At 44.0% G+C, this 20902-nt stretch overlaps 1 protein-coding gene across 2 annotated transcripts in view; it reads left to right on the top strand.

The window, feature by feature from the left end:
- The window catches only part of FAM171A1 (family with sequence similarity 171 member A1), a 124229-nt gene that overhangs the window by 9360 nt on the left and 93967 nt on the right, over nt 1-20902 (top strand). Inside the window, exon 2 of one of the 2 annotated variants that reach the window (XM_045069195.1) lies at nt 12275-12379. The exons of the other annotated variant lie outside the window; for it this stretch is intronic. The gene's annotated coding sequence lies outside the window, so the exon portion shown is untranslated. The remainder of the gene's footprint in view (nt 1-12274; nt 12380-20902) is intronic. 2 annotated transcript variants of the gene reach the window in all.

Below are 20902 nucleotides of genomic sequence, written 5' to 3'. Positions count from 1 at the left end.
TACGGCCTTTTACCAGTGTAAATAAGGGCCTCTTAATGGGCTGTTTTTATGAAGAAAGACAAATCTGCGCCCTTGTGTGGTCTCTGCTTTGCTTTTGAATGATGGAAAGCAACCGTGAACTGTTATTTACTGAGCTCCTGAGGGCCAAGCTCTGCGCCTCGTGTTGTGTGGGGTCCAGATGCATAGAAGCGATAAGAAGCTCCCACAAGTAACTCCTGAGCTCTTGGGGGAGGTCCCGTGGAGCAGGGTGGGATTTGGGGTTACACCCAGCTGGGCTTGGGGGAATCTTCTGGCTTGTGTTCAGAGCCCATTAGTATTTGGCAGGCAGTTTACATAATAAGAGAAACTTGTTAGGACCCAACAATTTGGAGAGTTGGCGGAGGGGAAGGATGTGGTTATTTGTAAGACAGTTCTCCAGGTATGTTTGGATCCGTAGAGCGTAATGAGATGGCCTTGTTCTCCTTAGGGCATCAAGCGAGGGCTTTATTCGTCCTGAAGTAAGTGTGAAATGCCAATATTTATTTGGTATTTGAATTTACTTGCAGAAGTTTAATCTTTTTCACTCTTAAAAAAAAAAACCCAAAACTGTCTACATTCTTCTTTGCTTATACAATGATCCAGAAAATAAATTTTTAAATGATACTATTATGGGACTATAACAGATTGTTTTTCCAGTTTATTTCCTGAAAATGTTTAGCCATGCAAAAGAATGGAAAGAATTTTATAGTGAATACCAATACTCACCACTTAGATTCTATAATCACCATTTTATTGTACTTGCTTTATTACCTATCAATCCATCCGTTTATCTGTCTTCTCCTTTGATGCATTATAAAGTACATTTCAAATATCACTGCCCTTTGCTCCAAATTCAGCAGCATGCCTATCATTAATTAGTATTCAATATTTGATTTTTTTGAAGGAAAGTTTACATACAAGGAAATAGACCAGCCTTAAGTGTTGACATATGAATATACCTGTGCAAATCCAAATCCCATCATGATACAGAATTTTACCATCATTTCAGAAAGTTCCTTCATGTCCCCACCAATAAATGTCTGCCTCTATCACTTAGGGGCAACCACTGTTCAGATTTTTTCCATTATAGATACTTTCTTGCCTCTTGTAGACCTTCAAGTAAGTGGAATCATACAGTGTGTACACTGGCTTCTTTGTTTGCTATAACTTGTTTTTTAGATCCATCCATTTGTTGCTTGTAGCAATAGATTGCTGAATAGTATTCCACTGGGCGAATATCTTACAGTTTATCCATTCTCCTGCTGATGGACACACAAGTTATTTCTGGGCTTTGGCTGTTGTAAATATAGTTGCTCTGAACAATTTTATACAGTTGCTCTTTGGGCATGTTTTCACTGCTCTTGCGGAAAAAAAAAGAATTGGGTTATAGGTAGGTAAAGGTTTCTAGTTTCACAAGAAACTGCTAGACCTTTTTCTAAATTGGTTGTATTTTTCTATACTCCCACAAAAAATTTCTGTGTTCCACATTCTCACCATCATTCGGTGGTGTTAGTTCCTTAATTTTAGCCATTTTGGTGGGCAGATTTGTACGTAGTAGATAGATAGAGTGATCGATCAACAACCCAGTGCATACATTTCATTTTCCAGCTGTAATAGGCTTTCAGTTTTGAAGACTGTTTAAGCACTCAAAAAGTTCAAGCACCTCAAAATTGAGGGGGGCGCCTGGGTGGCTCAGTGGGTTAAAGCCTCTGCCTTCAGCTCAGGTCATGATCCCAGGGTCCTGGGATTGAGCCCCGCATCAGGCTCTCTACCCCATGGGGAGCCTACTTTCCTTCCTCTCTCTCTGCCTGCCTCTCTGCCTACTTGTGATCTCCATCTGTCAAATAAAATAAAATAAATAAATCTTTAAAAAAAGAAATCAAAATTGAGGTTTCACCAGTATGTTTATGTTCAACAATGTTTTTACGCAGACTTATATTTTTCTTTGATAGTTTATTCAGGTCTACCACATGACCTCACCGAACATCCCATCTGATCATGAGAACCACTTGATCCCATCACCTGCCAGATGAGCTGTGGGCCATGAATGTGGAGTGTGTGAGTGTGTGTGTGTGTGTGTGTGTCAGGGTAGAGAAGGAATAAGAAAGAAAAAGAAAAAGTAACCCTTCCAGAGTCTAATATTTGCATACTGCTGAGGTTATGTAGGTTACATGGATACATGGGACTAGAGGTGTCAAGTTTCAAAGCTTGTTCTCTTTATTTTTTATTTAAGAATTGATTAATTGATTGACTGATTGATTGGAGAGGGAAAGGGAGAGAGAGAGTGTGTGCACCAAGGGAGGAGCAGAGGGAGAGAGACAAGCTGACTCCACACTGAGCACGGAGATCATTACCTGAGCCAAAATCAAGAGTCGGACAGATGCTTCACTAACTGAGCCACCCAGGCGACTGGATGCTTGTTCTCTTTAAAGGAAACCTAAAGGTTACATGCTAGTTGCAAGGTTTAAGAATTGATATACTCAAACAAGTGCCAGGAACTGTTAATGACCAGGCAGCTTCTAGAAATTACTGGGGACTATTCATTAACCCTTTTGAGTCAATAGTGTATTCCGTCAATCCTTCAAAGTATTCTAATAGCCTCTTGTTAAAAAAGTTAAGATAGTAAAGTTCTAAACATCGATTCATGGAAGTCAGAGTTGAGCATACCAAGAGATCTACTGGAAAAAAATGGAATTCCTTGACATTTAAAAAACTCTCCTAACAATTGGTATATCTTTTGGAAATTGAGACAAGCAATGGTTGTTTCCTTATTTCCCTTGCTTGTGCCATATAAGATACACATTAGGTGTTTCAAATACATATGCCTGCTCACGTGCAGATTTTGTGGGATCAGGCTGTGCCCAGAGATCCATGTCTGGGAGTAGGGAAGAAGTGGGTGTTTAAATCAGGTCCTCTAGCTTTCAGTTCAATTTCTTCCCCCATGTGGCTTCCCCTAACTTTTATTCTGTTTCCGAGCTGCCTGCCTTTTAGAAACTGTATCCATGCAAAGAACAATGACACCTGTGCACAGTTTTCCTGCTGTGTGTACTGTTGCCGTGTTAGTGCAGGTACTTTTCCCAAGCCCTTTGTCTTTGGAGATCTACCCAGACAGAATTAGTGGCATTAATGGGCCTTCTGTTTAAATTAAAATAGAGATTTCATAAAAGGAGAAGGTTGGTTTTTTTCCCCCAAACTTAGAACATTTTCTTGCTTCTGTACTCATGAGATTTATTTGTTCCCTCTGATTCCTGAATGTGGAACCTCAGAGCCCTACGATTATTCGTGTTTAATGTGATAGAAAATCATTCTCTGGCAACTTCTGACCCTTCTATTATCGTGTCTATGTTTCTGATATTAAGGAAATCTGTGGTTATTCCAAGTTAGGAAAACAGAATAGCATTAGAAAAATGCAAGTCTCTTATGGCAGATCTCCTAATACAGAAGGGCAGACTCTACTTCTTCAGGATGGCATAAAGGAAGTTACTTCTGTTTAATGTCATTTGATTATTAAAATAGCCCCATCTTAATGGGAGGTTGGAGGTAAGTGGCTTTTAGATGTTCCCGTTAGAGCAAGGTTTTTCCATTTTTGCTCGGTTGATTGATCTCTTTCTTTGTTACCTACCATCTGCTGTCCATGTTTTTGAATGTGCGATAAAGCATATGGGAAAGGAATAGAAAAGTTAATGCATTCAACTGGTGAGGGTGGAGGACGCGGTGCCTGCAGTCTGGTCAAGTTTACAGCCCATCTGCTGGAGCACAGGGAGCCCTTTTAAAATGTAGCTTTGCTCTCCAGGCTCTATGTGCAGAGCCCCCTCAGTCCACAGCTTGTCCAAATGTGACAAGTATGGCTGCTGCAAAATTAAGTCTCTCCTTCCTAAACTATTTCACTTGGCGCACAAGGCATATGCTCAGTGCACGGTTTTGTGGGCACGTTTTTTCCTTTACTATAAACTTAAAGACCGCCTAGTGAAATTAAACTTAGAGAGTGACCCTTTTATTTAGCTCACTCACCTCTTGGCAGCACAGACTGTTAAAATGGCTTTTCATGCACACTTTATATTTTGATTCTTTTGTGCTGTAACTTAGGTTTTTAGTTAGAGATCAAATTGATAAAAGATTCCTATTGTGCACTTTCTCTGCTACTGTTTGAAATAGTGTTTTTTTAAAAACATCTTGAACCTCATTTGCCTTTTCAAATTTAAAAATAAAATCATTGCCTATAATGATGTTTCTTTCAGTGTCTTGATGGAAATCTATTAGATGCTGCATTAAATATTAAACTTAGGCATTCTGGATCAATACATGTTAAAGCACTACATAAATGCTAAGTAAACAAGAGAAAGGAGTTACTAGCTTTCAGACCAGGATATTTTTTAGGTTCATTAATTAGGTAACATTTTGTTAATTAGATGGGGCTATTCCCTGCTCGTTTTCCCATTTCTAAATTCAAAATCCTTATGGAGACATTTCCATAAGACAATGGCCTGGCAAGATTTCAAGCTGGATACTTCTTAACCTTCTTTTACTTTTTTGCTGCTTCATGGCTGATGAGCCATTCTTTATCCATCCACCTATCTGCCCTCCAGCCATCCATTCATTCATCCCTCTACCCATCCATCCATCCGTCTGTCCATCCATCCATCTACCCATCCATCCATCCATCCACCCACCCTCTGGCCAGCCAGTCATATACATAACAAAGAGTCTCTACTTTCCTTACATTTCACCACTGAAATGTTGATAATAATAATCTCTTAAATTATACATTTTCAAGTGCTTTCAGGCCTGCTATCTGTTTTACTCCTTCCTCATAATCCTGAGAGGTATTCAGGAAAGAGATTATTCCTTGTTATACGTGGGGGAGAGGAGAGAGTGGCTTGAAGTCACGTATTGGTACAGCATGAAGATGGTAATCCCACATACATGCCCTCATCTCTCAGAATGTCTTTCTTGCTAGCTTTAGATACTCTCTCTATTTCATTCCTTCTTTCTGCGCACGGTATTCTCCAGTCTGACGCACCCCCTTCCTGGGCAGCAGTCATGCTACCCACCAAGCATAGCTCCCATGTTTATAACGAAAACAGGCATTATCAGTCACTTCTTACAGCTCCATGCTCTAGGGATCCAAAGATAATTAAGACCCAGCCCCTGCTTTTCAGGAACTCAAGCTTCCCATGGGAGAAACACAGATAAACAAAAAGCACTATAGGTAGGAGCAAAGCATCTAGGGGTGCAGAGGAGGGAATAACTAACTGGGCAGTCGGGGAGGCTTCCCAGGGAAGTGGCTTGTGAGCTGGCGTTTTAAGGCTAAGAATCAGGTGGAGGAGTGGAAGAAGACACTCCCGACTTCATGTGAATTGTAGCTTTTTTGTCATTTATAAAGTGTTTGAAAAAGAGCTCCCCCCCCTCCCAATAATCAGTGGAGTGGCTGAGCCTGCTAATGAACTCAGGTCTCATACTTCCTGCAGGGGCATAATGAGTCACGGGTGTTTTTCTAAGTCTGGGAACCAGTTGCCCGGTCTCCTCTATCTTCCTCGGCCAGTTATTACACTCCCCTTTTTCCCCTTGATCCCAGTTGGTTGGTTAATCTTCAACCAGTTATTCCAGCATCAAAGGGTCTGGTATTGCCAGCATTACTTGCCTCAACCCTAGCTTCTGCTAATCTCATGTGATTTATTGAGGACACAGTTAGTTTTTGTCTTTGTTACTGATCTCTGTCACTTTCCTTTTTCACTCTTGGCCTGCTTTCAGTGGAGTTAATGGGAAGTATCCACACCACAGCAGCCGAAGGGGTGCAGAAAGTTCAACCTTTTCAAAGTCACCTTTAGCAGCAGAAGACTTTGAAGGTTATTGAAAATCGCCACTTCACTCTGATCTTAGTTTCCGTAGGGTTATTGACTGTACACTGTTTATCTTTCCATGTGCGAAGAGTGTGAAAATAAGGAAGCTGCTGCTAATTATTTAACGAGGGGGTGGGAGTGACCTAGTGCCCAACAATGAGCCCTCCAGTGGTCTTCATGGACACCGTGGCAGAGGCAATTCACATGTGGTCAGAGGCTGCTTGGCAATCAGGAATGGCAGGGCGGTTCGCTGAATTCTCTTGCTTTTGCAAGAATTGAAAGGGAAGGGGCAGAGTGTGGTAGGGAGAAGCTACACTTTGAGTGCTACTTATTTACTCACTCACTCACTCACTCACTCACAGATCCTTATTAAACCCATCCGGGTATTTGTCAGGTCATAGAAAATAGACGAGCGATCCCCACTCTTCCAGTTTACAGGTTAGTGGAGGTGGTTAACTCTTCAGTTTGTGGCGCTGCCGTTTCAGGTGGAAATGTGTACTTGGGCCTGTTGTAAAGCTCCTGTGTGTGGCCTGGACCATGTGCATATGGGCTTGTTCTGTGCTCTATACTGCACCAGCCCTGCCTCCCAGATTACATAGCATTTTTCTAGGTAACAATCCAAGTGAAATCCTGGCTTGCTGTGTAACGCTGGTTTGCTTATAAGCCAATTGTTATTGTCACAGAAAAAAAGAGGAGAGAAAAGGAAAAATTACATAATCATATCTAAAATTGAACTTGAGAAATAGTTTCCATTCCTCCTACCATATTACTGTGTATCATTTAAAGTTGACATTGCTCTGGATGGTAGCATGAAGTTCCAAACCGCTTTGAAAAATTAAGGCTAATGGACAAAGAAAAGGAAAAATAGCTCTGTTACTTAGACCAAAGTTTAAATAAAACCGAACAACATTGTAAAATGAAATATAACATAATGAAAGTCATACTTGATAACTTTCTGAGGTTTCTTGCTTGATCTCCCCATTCTCGGGGGGTCTGAGGTAAAAATACGGAAAGCCAGCCAGTCTTGCCCTTCTAACCACCGCTCCCCAGACTTTGAAGTAGATATGAATCACTTGCTGATCTTGCTAAATGCTGATTCTGGGTCAATGGGTCTGGCGGGGACCCCTCAGGTGCTTGAACTCTTACCGTGCTGCTGGTCGCTGGACCACACTTGAGCTACTGAGTGTTCAGTGCACACCCTTTCCTAATATTTAAAGACAGACAGAGACAGACCCATTGAATCTGGCTACTTCTTCCTTAGATTTTTAACTTCAAGTTTAAGAAAGCTACCTAGAAGATTTATTCTCATCTTATTAAAAACCTAGCTTCAAGAGAGAGGTGTAATTTAGTATATTTAAGTGTTGTGGTGGAACCCAAATGACGTGCAAGCGATTGCACATCTTTTTTGGGGTGAGAATTCCCGCTTGGTTGCTTCATTCATATAATTAAAATATTCATTTATTATGTACTTTCTATGTACATGATAACCCTGTATAGCTCTTAATGACTTTTGGTTTGGGGATCTTTAATCTGCCTGTCACCAGTTAAAGGTGGGCTACCTCTAGTCATGCTGCATGCGTTTTTGACCCAATAGAAACTATTTCAGGGAAGCAACAGAAATACGAATACTGTCCTGGTTCTAGTTTATACTTGATATTGTACTTTTCATACTTTCTTTTTAAGTAAGTGCGGCTGTTACAAACTGTAAATAGAGCCTGTCCATTTTTATCGGTTTTATGTTAGTATAATTTTTAGTTTTGGGCAGATGGCATCTTGAAGACGTCATTTATTGCCTACTGTTTGGGCTTGTTTAAATAAATAATAGTTGACTCTTGTTATTTGGATGTAGAGGCCTTGATTTTTTCCCTATCTTTTTTTTTTTTTTTTTTTTTTAAGGCGTATCCCATGACTTAGACCTGTGAGTCGCTGTCTTCAAAAGAAATGTGGCTTTTGCCAGGCTCCGTGGCGGCAACAGGCGGTGCACCCACCCAGGCTGCCTTGGCCGGCCCGTCCTGCTGGGGAAGGCAGTGCAGGGCCTGCTGGGGCAATGGAATTCCTAAGTGGCCTTTTTCTAATTTATCTCCCTGGAGATTCTTGGCTGCCTGCAGAGTCCCAGAAGGCCTTGGGGGAGGCCAGTAAAATGATGGTCTGTGTGAGCGCTTGTCTTTCCAGATCACGGGGTTTTTATTTCTGTTTTGTGTTTTTGAATGGTTGAGTTAGAGTTGAGTGCCTGAGCCCCCTTCCTCTTGAACTGTTCATTTCCTTGCCTCCAGAAACAGCACCACTTGCCAGGTAAGAGCCAGCGTGCTCAGGAGCAAGCCTGAGACCCAGCCGCGCCCAGTGTGTTTATACTGCAGGGAATCAGGTTCATGGAGGGGGTAGGAGGGAGAGGTAGAGAAGAGGCACCCCTAGCCTAGGCACATGGCATTCCAGCTTTCATTCTGGAGCGGGTGGTCAGCATGCCCCAGCCGTGGCCCCCTGTGTGTATCTTCTGCAGATGTGGAGACCTCTCCCACCATAAGGGCAGACCTGGGAAGACCCCCGCTGCCCCCACTGCAGGCTCCAGAGCCCCCTCAGCTCTTTATTCTTTCACTGCACTGCCAGGAAGGGGCCGTCTGCACTCAGTCTCTCCACTTGCTCACCCCAGACTCATCCCGTAACCCTCCGTGGTCCCTCCCCGTCCCCACCACTCAACAGTAATGCCTTTTGCCAAAGCCCAAGCTCAGTCCCCTTTCCTCTGACACCGGTACTAACATCTCCGTGACATGCTGTCCCCACTCCCATGGCAGGAGCGTCTCCCAGCTTCTCTCCTACTAGGGCTGCTCTTTCTTAGTCCCATTGGGTCCCTCCTTTCCCCCACTTCCCCTTAAGAAAAAGCTGCGACTAGGGTTCCATCCCTGAACCCCTCAGAGCATCCACTCTGCAGTGGGCCTCAGTTTCCAGCTGTCATCAGATGTACCCCCGGACCCTCCCCCCACCCACACACCACCTGGTTTCTAGTTATGGGGTGTCTCCATTCAGGGGAGTCCGGCATGCTCGGCGGAGTGCTTTGGCCTGACTGGTGCATCTTTCCTCTTTTGGAGCATCAGGCGTCCTTCTGTTCAGGAGCCGTCTCTGGTTTCCCCTTCCTCCCCAGGTCTGTGTGCAAACTGTTGCTATTTATTCAACAAATATTTATGGAATGCTTCAGTACTCTGGGCACTGTTCTAGGTGCTGAGGGCACATCAGAAGACTCTTGCCACCCTGCGTGGAGCCGCTGTGTGGACACGCCTGTCACCCGCCTGTCTCTCCTTGAGGTCACGACTGCCTCTTCTCATCTGGTCCTTGGTCTCTGTTTGCTGAAAGAGCAAATCTGGTTACGCTCACTTTCTTCTCCCCTCTTTTCACTGTGTCTTTGCTCCATCTCACTCAGGAGCAAAACCAGGAAATAGAACTTCATAATTACAAGATTAGCCAGATAAAATTTCATCACTGTTTCTGGTTTCTATATGCAGTTTGTTGAACTTTGGTGTGTGAGTGTAGTGCAGAGGGGGAGCTGAATGCTGCCTTTGTTTGATAAATTTGCTCAGCTGCAGCCAACAACAAAAGTTTCTCTTCTGTTGTGTCCTTTGTTCAGAGCTGAAGAACTCCGTTCTTTGAAAAGTCACTGAGAGAGAGGGACATTCAGCTTATATCTTACTCTAGATAGCCCCTATGCCTGTGACTACCAAAGCATTTTGGTGGAGAGCAAACACAGGGTTTTCAAATGTTTCTGTCTTGTAATCCCATCATCCCTTTCTCCCAAAACAAAGTGACACAAAGCAAGAAAGCCAGACCATTTGTTTGGGGGCCATTACCAATGGAGCTGCCGGATAAAATATAGAACACTCAGTTAAGAGGCATTTCAGACAAACAATAACTTTTTAGTATAATTATGCCCAAATATTGCACGGGACATAATTACACTAAAAATTATTTGTTGCTTATCTGAAATTCAAGTGTAACTGGACAATCCTGCATTTTTATTCACTAAATCTGGCAACCCTTATCATGGGCAGAAGGCAGTTGTTAGGATTAACCATTTTTAGCTCTCGTTTCAGTCATGGTGATTTTCAGAGGAGTGTCTCAGTATTTGGTAAGGCTGAAGACTTTGCCAACTTAAATCTCAGTCTCACTTCTGGAACACTCCTCAACACTAATTAAGCAGGAGGAACAGTGGGAAGAAGGCTTCCTCATTCATGACACCTCCTTTAACCTGGAGGCATGGCACCAGGCCTTAAAATGTTGTTTGGGTGGAAAGGTGAGATCACAAATGTCAATCCAGTCTTCCATCCTTGAGGTGGCTTGCCTGTTCCAGGAGCGGAAGTTGTCTAATATATAAATATATTCAGTTAAGCAATTATTAAATATTCATTTGAAAGGCAGAGTGGGAGAACCTGTGTCCACCTTCAAGATGCTCACAGTCTTGGAAGCAACAAAAGCACTCGGGGTGGGGGTGGGGTGCTCCACCCTGGGTGGACGCTGTAATTAACCAGGATCATTACAAGGACTCACCCCAGAGATTTGAGTCCGAGGTCTGGTGCGGCCTGACTATGGGGAATTTTTCTGAAAGCTCTCTCTTTGATTCTGTTATCAGCCAGAGTTGAGCCTTGCTGAGTTTCAGCATTGTGTGTTGTCTGGAAATATTCTGAGGACCAGCGTGGAGATAAGTGACAGAACCTTCACTTACAGGGTAAACACAGGGCAGGTTTCAATTCTGGGCATGACTCTAAGGCGAGACTTCCACGTGGCCCAAATGATCAGAAACCCATGCGTGTACCAACTACATTTTAAAAATCATGTGTAAATGGGACTAGAGGGTCAGACTTGGCACACTGGAGTGTCTCATATTGGAGTTAAAATTTTATGGGAGCTGTATTCACGCTTATTTTCCACTTGTCATCAACTTCCGTGCAGTTTGCTGCTGTAATTGGAGGGGCATTAACCTGGGGTGGTTAAGGTGATGAATGTGAAGCTGGGTAAATTGCATTCCAGCGCTGACCAATACAGGCTTGTGGCAGGGGTCCTCGCTGAAGGTCACACAACAAATGGAGGAGACAGGCTGTCGATTACACCCTTCTCCAATCAGGGTGCCTCCTAATTATGCTAACAAACTTAGCCTGTTGCCACAAGTCTTGAGGGGCAGCTCCCAGGTAGAAGTGGGCTGGTTTGGTCAGCGGATCGCCTGTGGCTTACACCCCACGTCAGTGTGTCCTCAAGGACATCCTCCATGTGAGTCCTGGGGTGCTCATTAAATTGGGATTGGGATCTCTGGGGGTGAGCCTAGAAACCCAGAAAATAACCCCTGTCGTTCTGATGCTGACATCACGGGTTTAGTCCGGGCAGCATTTTGACCACAGCAGACTATCCGACGGGGATAGAAGCTAGCCATTGTTTTTATTACTGTTGTTGTTGTCATCATTGTTGTTGTTACTGTTAACGTGGGCCTCCCTCTGTTTGGAGCAGTGGGGTCTGGCTCTTTGCCTTTGCAAAAGGCTCCCTTGGTCTCTGTGCTGGGCCTGAGGATCTCAGGGGCATCCCCGGAAGTACAGGTGGCCCCAGGCCGTCTCCGGCTCCATGGAGTAGCTGACAGATTGCACACATTTTGTCTTTCTCTCATGTGGCCGTGGGATCACTTTTTTCCCTTTGATTCTTTCTTGCTATTCATTGAAGGCAGATTGATTTTTTTTTTTCTTTTTTACTATGAGCAGAGTCTTCCACATCTACCTCACGGGTAATTCCATGTGTTTAACACAGGACTTATTAATGCACAGTAGAGCTACAACTAGGATGGTGGCTATTACCAGCAACTGAAAAAAACTAAGGAAACTTAAAATTTTTTAAATGTATCTTTTGAAGCCTCTTTAGTTTTTGTTAACTTGCGTTTTTTTGTTTGTTTGTTTAAGATTTTACTTATTTATTTGACAGAGATCACAAGTATGTAGAGAAGCAGGCGGAGGGGGGCGGGAAGCAGGCTCCGCACTGAGCAGAGCCCCCAATGCAGGGCTCGATCCCAGGACCCTAAGATCATGACCTGAGCCGAAGGCAGAGTTTTTAACCCACTGAGCCACCCAGGCGCCCCTGCTAACTTGGGTTTTGTAGTAAGTTGGAGAATGGCTTCAGTCAGCTGAAAAAATAACATCTTACACAAATCAGGTGTGCAAACCAGCAGTTCTTAAGAGGGACTTTCTGTGAACTAAGCAGAGGTGTTTTGATACCAAAAATGGAATATGTGGCACTTTTTCCAGGTTGTACTAGAAAATATTATAGTTTAAAATTTTTCTAGTCCATGCTGCTTACCTCAATTAGAACCTCTTGTAAGATGACTTCTGTCTTAGCCCAAATTGTAAACTTCGGCTTTGGGGCACCTAGAAATCTGATTCTACTACCGCACCCAGGTGTCCTGCACAGAGGAGTTTGTCCCCTCCTGGCATAAGCAAGACTGCAAATGTAAAAGCACTGGCCTCCGCTTTCCGGTGACTTCAGTTACACTGAAAATGCTGGTAAGTGGTTCCAAGTTAAACATATCCCCACCCCCTCCCCATCTCATGCTCTGGCTCCATCTTATCAGCTGTCATCTCCTCCAATGACTTCTTTGTAGGGTCACTTAGCACTTTGTACAGCCGCCTTCATGTCCCCTGCTGTGTTTCGCATACAGGTGCCCCTCCCTGCTCCGTTCCCGCTCACCGTCAAGGCCTGCAGGAAGGTTTTATCCTCAGATGACTGTCCTGGTCACTACATGCACCACCACACACACAAGTCTGTGCGAGAGGCCGTAGAGTGAGCTCTAGATCCTCGCTATTCTCTGGACACTGACTCGGCGTGTTCATGAGCATCGCGTGTGGGATTTGCCACTTGCTTGAAGGTGGGGTTCGAGCACAAAGGCACGGGTGCGCACTGACACAGGCAGCAGGGTGTTTAGCGTGATGATCTCGGGCATTCGCAGACTGAGCCCCCCTTTCTGCAACACGTAGGAGTTTGTGATGTTCTTGTGGCAGGAAGTTCGCTATCGTGGGTTCTGAGCCTGGTGTGTGAGGGGTGTCCTGTCGCTCTGAGGGAGGCCAGCAGCTTGCCTATGTGCCCGTCAGCAGTCTCTGTCTTCCCTGGCCTTTGCACTTGCACAAATAACAGGACCCCTTCCCGCCGCGTCCTAAAAATGAACTCCGAGTAGCGGAGTCCATACTGGTTTGAACAAACGAGCGAGTGAGCGAGCGAGTGAAGAGACAAATCGCTCTGCGGAAGAATCCCAGGTAACGGACGTCCATACTCTGCCGTCAAGGGCGGACAACAAAACTTCCAGCCTCCCGAGTGTGTGTTGTGCATAGTGAACTTACTTTCAAGGAGGGTAGTGTGGGAAAAGGGGCGAAATTCTACAGTGGAGAAACTTGACAAACAGGCAGCTGATAAAGGTCAGTGTCGGTAGCAATAAGCCATGTTGACCGGAAGTCTCCTTGCCCCGAAGTGGTGAGAATACCATTCTACTTCCGGGGTCTTCCTCCCCAACCCTTAACCCCAGTCTAACCATGAGAAAAACATCTGATAAACCCAGATTGGGGAACATTTTGCAGAATACCTACTGGTAGCCTCAAAACTGTCCAGGTCATCAAGAATTAGGGAAGTCACGGCCAAGAGGAGCCTGAGGAGACCTGACCACTACATGTCATGGGCTGCCTGGATGCAAGCCTGGATCAGGAGAAGGACACTAGGGGAAACTGAGGGATCTGAATAAAGTACAGGCTCTGGTTCATTTATTGTAACAAAAGTACCATTCTAATTCAAGATAGTAATAATCGGAAAATGGGGTAAGAGGTATGTGTGAACTAGCTGAACCGTGTTTGCAATATTTCTGTATTGCAAATTGTATTGCAATATTTCTGTATTGCAATATTCTGTATTGAGAGTCTGAAACTCCAAAAATCAGAAGTGTCTTAAAAAAATAAAATAATCTCCATGGAAGAAGGTAACTGTTGGTGCTGGAGATGGAAGTAAAGCAGTCGTAGAGGGTGATGATTATTAGCTAAAAATGCACATTTTATGGGAGAAAGTATATGCCATGATTGAATTTAGGGACCCTTAATATTCGCGGAATGTGGTCCTCACAGATGTCATCAGTCTCTTCCACTTTGATGTCAGGTAAAATGTATATACCGTTTTAGGTCTCTGTTGTAGATGTATTTACTTACAGGCATTAACAGCTATAATAAAGGCCGAAGACATCAAAACAGACTGTGTGCCCTGAGAACAGAGCAGAAGCATCATTAATGGGCTTCCTAATCATTCTTTCCTTTATTAGTTGGCATTCATTCTGTAGTCCGACAGTACAGCGCAAGTATTAGTTCTTCTTACACCTGTTGGGAAAGATCTTGCAAAGTAGTGACTTTCCTCCTCAGCTCTTCCAGGCCTGAATCGGAACAAGATGAAATTCGGCTGGTGTGGGGAGAGATACTGGGTTTCGGACCCCGGAACTGTTTGCTTTCCCCTGCGCAGAATCTCTTGTTTGCACACCGGAGATCTGGGCGAGCTCTTAGTTTCCGTGGCTTCGAAGCTTGGACACTCATGCGTCAGACCTCAGTGTTAATTCCAGAGTGAGCGTTTCAGGGAAGATGTTTAATTGGGCTTTTGACATTGTAGTCCTGCTGCAAATGTCTGCGTGTTGTCTTTTAAGTCGATGTTTATTTAAAACCATGATAAGTGAGCCCTAACAGTCTTGAAAGAGAGTTTTACCTCCCTCTTTTCCAAAGGCCTTCAGTGTATCAACACTAAAGATATTCTGTTCAGTTGAAGCCGCCAAAAGGATCCGGTGATATGAACCATAGTTTGTACCGGGAAAGTTTCAGGTTCTAGTATAAAGCTCAGGTGAAAGCTCATTTGCTGACGTTTCTTCCTTAAGAATTCATCCTCCACTGATTTCTGCTGTGACTTCGTGACCCACAGACCTAAATTTTTTTTTTGTAAAGAGACTTCTTCGTGTAATCTCACTGAGATGTGATACAGTCTATCAGGTAACTTTGGGTTCTAGTAAAAGATGAAAATGTAATTAGTTTATAAATAAATTGATTTTTTAATTGATAATTGATTAGTAGTTAACATGTACCGTGCTAAGCATGTTGCATGTAACTTTTCTCTTTAAATACTAATGGAAGCCTGCACTGCCCCCTTTTTACTAACAGAACCCCAGTTTGCTCAGGAGTCAGTAGGTGGGCTCATCGTCAGTTCTAGGGTTGACAGCATGTCCCAGTCCACTTCTGCTTCCTGATAAGTAGCAGGTATATGGGGAAAGGAAGCCCTGTCACCCCTTCCCTTTCTTTCTGCTGGACACTTGTGATGACCCATGCTCCAGGTTTGACACTTTGGACTGGGAAGTGACAAAACACCCTGCTGAGGGTTGAACAACCTGCTGAGGGTTGTTCAGTGGACCCCTGGAAAGATCCTGAGTTTTTGGCAACACCACCGGGCAGCTAAGCTGGGCCAGCAGCTGCTGCCTCCAGATTTCCTGTTCTTTGAGAAATGTAAACCCTTATTCATCTAAACTGAAGCTGCTGTCTTATCCCAGCTCTACATGTGCAAAAAGGAAGAGTTCCCAGATGAACCCCTTTCCTGGGATTGCGTGACTCCAAGCGGCAGAGCTAGGACTTGAACACAGCTCCAGCCCCCAAACTCTCATATGTAACCATGAATGGGTGCCTGTTCTCCAAGGTATTGCTTTGAACCTTTCTCGAAGATAAGCAAACCTGATCATAAATGGAGCTGTTTCTAAAGCATTTGTGGTAGCTGCCTCCTTCTTTTTCTCATAAAACCACCAATCCTGTTGGACTAGGATCCCACCCTTAAGACCTCATTTAACCTTAATCACCTTTAAAAATCCCCATCTCAAAGTACAGTCATGTTGGAGGTTAGGGCTTTAATGTAAGACTTGGCGGGCGACACAAATGAGTCCACAGCACACCCACATGTGGTGAAGCTGGAGAAGCAAAGGCTGCAAGGAGTCTTGCGGAGCCCCGGGCTGGTCGATTGTCTCTGAACTTCAACACCTTGAAATCCAGCTGTGGTCCTGGCACTAGACTCAGACCTGCACAGAGCAACTTGGCCACCCATCTGGAGCGCCAGTCCTCAGACTGCTCAGTGCCGACTTGAGAACCCCAGGATTTCAGCTCTTAGGGTACCTAGATGTTATCTCCATGGGGTGCCTGAGTGGCTCAGTCCATTAAGCATTTGCCTTTGGCTTGGTTCATGATCCCAGGGTCCTGGGATCGAGCCCCGCATCAGGTTCCTCACTCAGCATGAAGTTGGTTTCTCTTTCTCCCTTTTCCCCTTCCCCCATGTCATGTTCTCTTTCTCTCAAATAAGTAAAATATTTTAAAAAGTGTTATCTTCTTCAAGAAAAGTCAGGGGGAGGTTTTATTTTCAGCATTAATTTCCCACCTTGCCTGTGGGTGTTGGGCACAGATCCTTAGAGCAGTCAGTTCGAACTTGTTCTTGGGGAAGACATCACGATCTCTTCAGACAGGGAAAGTAGATGTGGTTCAGTCAATCTCCACCATCTTTAGAACATTTAGTGCTGGACAGTGATCCCTAAATCCTTGAATTAAGAGCCTGTTGTTTCCTGTCAAAGTAGTTTGTAGTCCCCGCCATCCTGCCCCCGCCCATAACCATTGCATACACAGTATCATTGTGCAGGGAAAACATGATGGTTGTTTGAGTGTTCTCACAGTGTACGTTCAATCTCATTTCAGTACGTAAAACCTTACTTCTACTGAGCTGAAAATAATGGCAGGGACTGTACAGGATTTCCCCAGTTCTGCCTAGACACGACCACATCATGGGCCCATGCTGATTACAAAACACAAGTTTTTTTCAGTCCTCAGAAAATGTTTCTGTAAGTGGCCTTGCAGTCTTGGAAACTTCACAGCCACCTCCTCCAAACCCCCCCCCCCAGTGCTGGTGACTGATGATCTACAAGTCCTGGGTCAGAAGCTTTGCTCTTGGGGTGCCTGGGTGGCTCAGTCATTCGAGCACTGGACTCTTGGTTTCAACTCAGGTCGTGATCTCAAGGTCATGAGATCGATCCCTGCATCAGGCTCCGTGCTCAGTGGGGAGACTGAGATTCTCTCTCTTTCTCTTTCTCTCTCCCTCTGCCCCTTTCCCTGCTTGCATGCTCTCTCTCTCTCTCTCAAATAAATAAATAATTCTTAAAAAAAAAAAAAAAGAAGCTTTACCCTCTTGCATTTGGAAGGCAGATACATTTTACTGAAAAACTGCCCTATTTGGTTCTCCTTTTACTTCTTTATTTTCATGTGGGCATGTATATGTCTGTCTCTCTGACTGGGTCTTCCTCACCCCAGCCTTGCCTAAGGAGAGACATTGAGAAAATAGCAATGACCCCCATAAACCTGGGGTGACAGATGCCCTCCAGATGGTGGCCTTGAATCCTGGCTTGTGGCCGAAGGCTTCCCTCTCTCCCAGCTCTGTTTTTGAGAGTACCATGCTCTGAATAACATCCTTTTCATTATTACTCCCTCCTCAGAATTCTGCATTGTTGACTCAGGTATAAATTAAGGATTTCACAGTGGTCACACAGAAGGACCTCTGACACTGGATGCTATATTAAGCTCCCAATTCTTGAGTAAGAAACTACGAGCAATTGCAAAGATTAAAAGAATTTCTCTGTATTATGAGTCAAAGTAAATAACAAAAGCTTAAACAAGTCAGAAACTTGAGTCTAGTAGAAGATAAAAATGAACCTAACCTTTATTATCAATTTTAGGAATTAATTCCTACTTTCTCCTTGACTTTTTAATCTTTATTTGGGGGGGGAGCAATATATCTCTATATACATACTTTTACTCCACCCTGATGGAAACAAAGATAGAGTTGTTCACATTGAGACTATGAATCAAACAAGTTTAGCATTTTATTTTTCAAATCTCAACATTATTGCCATATAGAAGTACACATCTTATAAATGTTTAATTGCTGTTAAAATTTAATAATCTGCTTTGGCCCATGTTTTGTTTATCTTCTGTTTGAACATCCTGATGACTACTTTGGGACGGTGATTTTTTATTTACTTTTTAGCAACAAAAAACCTCTCCATTAAGCAAATAGATTTCTTACAGCAGCATTTTTTCATATAAGTTTATTCTTCTATTCTTTAAATTTTTTTTTCTTTTCACCTTTAGAACCCCTTCACCCATTTCTCTATCTCACCTCTGCTGCCTCTAGCCACTACCAGTCTCAGTATAAATGAGCTTGTTTTTGTTTGGGTTTTGTTTGTTTGTTTGTTTAGATTCCACATACAAGAGATCGTATGGTATTTGTCTTTCTCTGTCTGACTGACTTCATTTAGCATAATTCCCTCAAAATCCATCCATGTATGGCAAGATTTTGTTCTTTTTCATGGCTGAATAATATTCAGACATGCATGTGCATATGTGTGTGTGTGTGTGTGTGTGTGTGTGTGTGTGTGTTGAACAGTCTATAAAGGCATTGTTGCATTTTTGTTAATCTTAGCGAACTGTTCCGGCAGATTATAAACAAAAGGTTAATAGCTGTATTAGCTTACCACCAAATGTTTCATTCACTGAAGTTTTTGTAAATCAGTTATTTAAGGTCTAAGAAATGCCATCTCTGATCTCCGGATTCTCAGAGCAGTGTTGATCCTGGGAGGATTTGCCGGCCAGTAAGTGGCATCCAGGGAGATGATCCTGACTCCTATTGGATTGCAGAACCAAATTCTAAAATCAGAGGATATGTTCCATTTTTCTAGAGCTCTTGTCTCATTAAAAGGGGGGGGGGAGGGGCACCTGGGTGGCTCAGTGGGTTAAAGCCTCTGCCTTCGGCTCAGGTCATGATCTCAGGGTCCTGGGATTGAGCCCCACATCGGGCTCTCTGCTCAGTGGGGAGCCTGCTTCCTCCTCCCTCTCTCTCTGCCTGCCTCTCTGCCTACTTGTGATCTCTGTCAAATAAATAAATAAAATATTTTAAAAAAAAAGGCAGGGGGAGGGGCTGTAGAAAAACCTTATTGCCGTTAAACCACTCCTCAAAAGGGTCTGTAAAGAGAAACCTAAGTCTTTTTTTTTTTTAAAGATTTTATTTATTTATCAGAGGGGGGGGGGAGAGAGCGAGCACAGGCAGAAAGAATGGCAGGCAGAGGCAGAGGGAGAAGCAGGCTCCCCGCTGAGCAAGGTGCCCGATGCAGGACTCGATCCCAGGACGCTGGGATCATGACCTGAGCCGAAGGCAGCTGCTTAACCAACTGAGCCACCCAGGCGTCCCAAGAGAAACCTAAGTCTTATTGAAGCCAGCATAACAGAACTGTAACATCTGGGTGAGTTCATTTGTATTGCTGTGTTTAGGATCAGGAACACAGGAAAGTCAGGAGCTGTAGGTCTGGGAGGAGGAACTCCCTGGGAGAAGGGGCCATGGAGATTCAGGAGGCAGATGGGAAAACCAGGCTAGTGATTCTGGTAGGAAGGCTGATGCTGAGACCTTGAGCGTTGAGATGGACGGGCAGGAAGACAGTGACCAGGAGGCTGAGAAGCTCTATGGGGCAGATGGGGTGGGCAAGGGAGAGAGTTTTATTTTTTATTTTTATTTTTCTTTGGGGTGGGGGGGAGAGAGTTTTAAACACAAGAGTGGCCCCCAACCCTAGACCCCAGGAGTGGGGAGCTGCGGAAGGAATGTGATGCGAAGAATAGACAGACATCCCCCAGGATCCCCCAGGAGCTAGGGTTAGGAGCTGTAAGGGAGCGGCTGGGGCTTCAGGAAGTGGTGTTGGTTGGTGACAGGCAGTTCATCTCATGGTGTGGGTGACGGTTCAGTGAAAGCTGTTCTGTGTGCTTGAGCTCTGTGCTCCACTCTGCACTGGGGATGTGGAGCAGGGGTGGGGTGGGAGGGGCATTGATCGTCTTGCTTGGAACATCCCTTCATAGATTCCGGTCCCTTTTTCTTACCATAAATACTGCAAGTTTGCAAAGTAATTCCAACCTGTTCTCCCCACCTAGACCCAGACCCAGACCCAGACAAATTAGCTGAATTGTATTGCTCCCAACTGACCTGTTCCTCAGAAGAACTTTGAAGAGACTTGTTAAGAGGACCAGGAGAAGGGGACGGATGAGTCAAATCACAGAGGATAAGGGTCCTGGAATGCTCAGGACCTTCCGCAAGCCTGGGCTGTGAGTCCCTGGGACTTGATTTGTGTTAAAAGGGCTACATTTATGAGTTTGTTAATGGCACTAGTTATTTCAGGTTGGTGAGTTGTGTATGAAGACTTTATGTTTGAATCATCACTTCCCAGCAATAAGATTGGGAAACCATTTACGTATGCATCATACTAAAACTGTGCTGTGCAAGCAGCCCCCATATCAGAACCTGTCCTTCTGTGGGAGAATGTAGCCCCAATTCTCCTGGAATCCAGCCAGCCTTGAGAAGGATAAAAGCTCTCTGGCTTAAAAAGAATAAAAGGGAACCATTGGGCATCTCTGAAACTGAGGAAATCCCAAGTAAACTAAATATTGTTTCTCACGTCCTAGAAAGGAAGACACCAAATTGATGCTTGGTTATGTCTCTAAAAACTTGAGCTTAAAATACAAATGCCTTCAAATGCTAGTACAAGTTTTTAGCTTTTCTAAATAATTATACTTGAGTTCTTAAACCATTGTGTTTTTTTTTTTTTTAATATCAAACCAGTGCTGTTATCAGCATATAGGAGCATGTATTTGAGTTTTGAGTGTGGGGTGGTCCAGGCAATTTCCAACCCAAGCCTTGCCTGAGGTGGCTAAGAGGTAGCTGAAAGAATGTGTTTCTAGAGCTAATTTTAATATGTAGATGTTGGCCGTTCCATTTGTAGATTGTTTGTTTCTTAATCTTTTTCTCATACACAATGTATGAAGATGTTTCCTTTGGTGTCTGTCCAATCTCTTCCATCGGCAGAAGATACTTCTAAAAGTGGGAGAGACAGGGCTATAAATACGGAGGGGGGTCCTTTGGATGTGAGTTAGAAAACCTACATCTTCCATCTCCTGGCT

This window comes from Mustela putorius, unplaced genomic scaffold, assembly GCF_011764305.1.
Source record: "Mustela putorius furo isolate JIRA1106 unplaced genomic scaffold, ASM1176430v1.1 tig00003913_pilon_pilon_pilon, whole genome shotgun sequence".
NCBI lineage: Eukaryota > Metazoa > Chordata > Mammalia > Carnivora > Mustelidae > Mustela > Mustela putorius.
The sequence above is the reverse complement of the archived record's forward strand: the minus strand, read 5'-3'. Positions and strand labels throughout refer to the sequence as shown.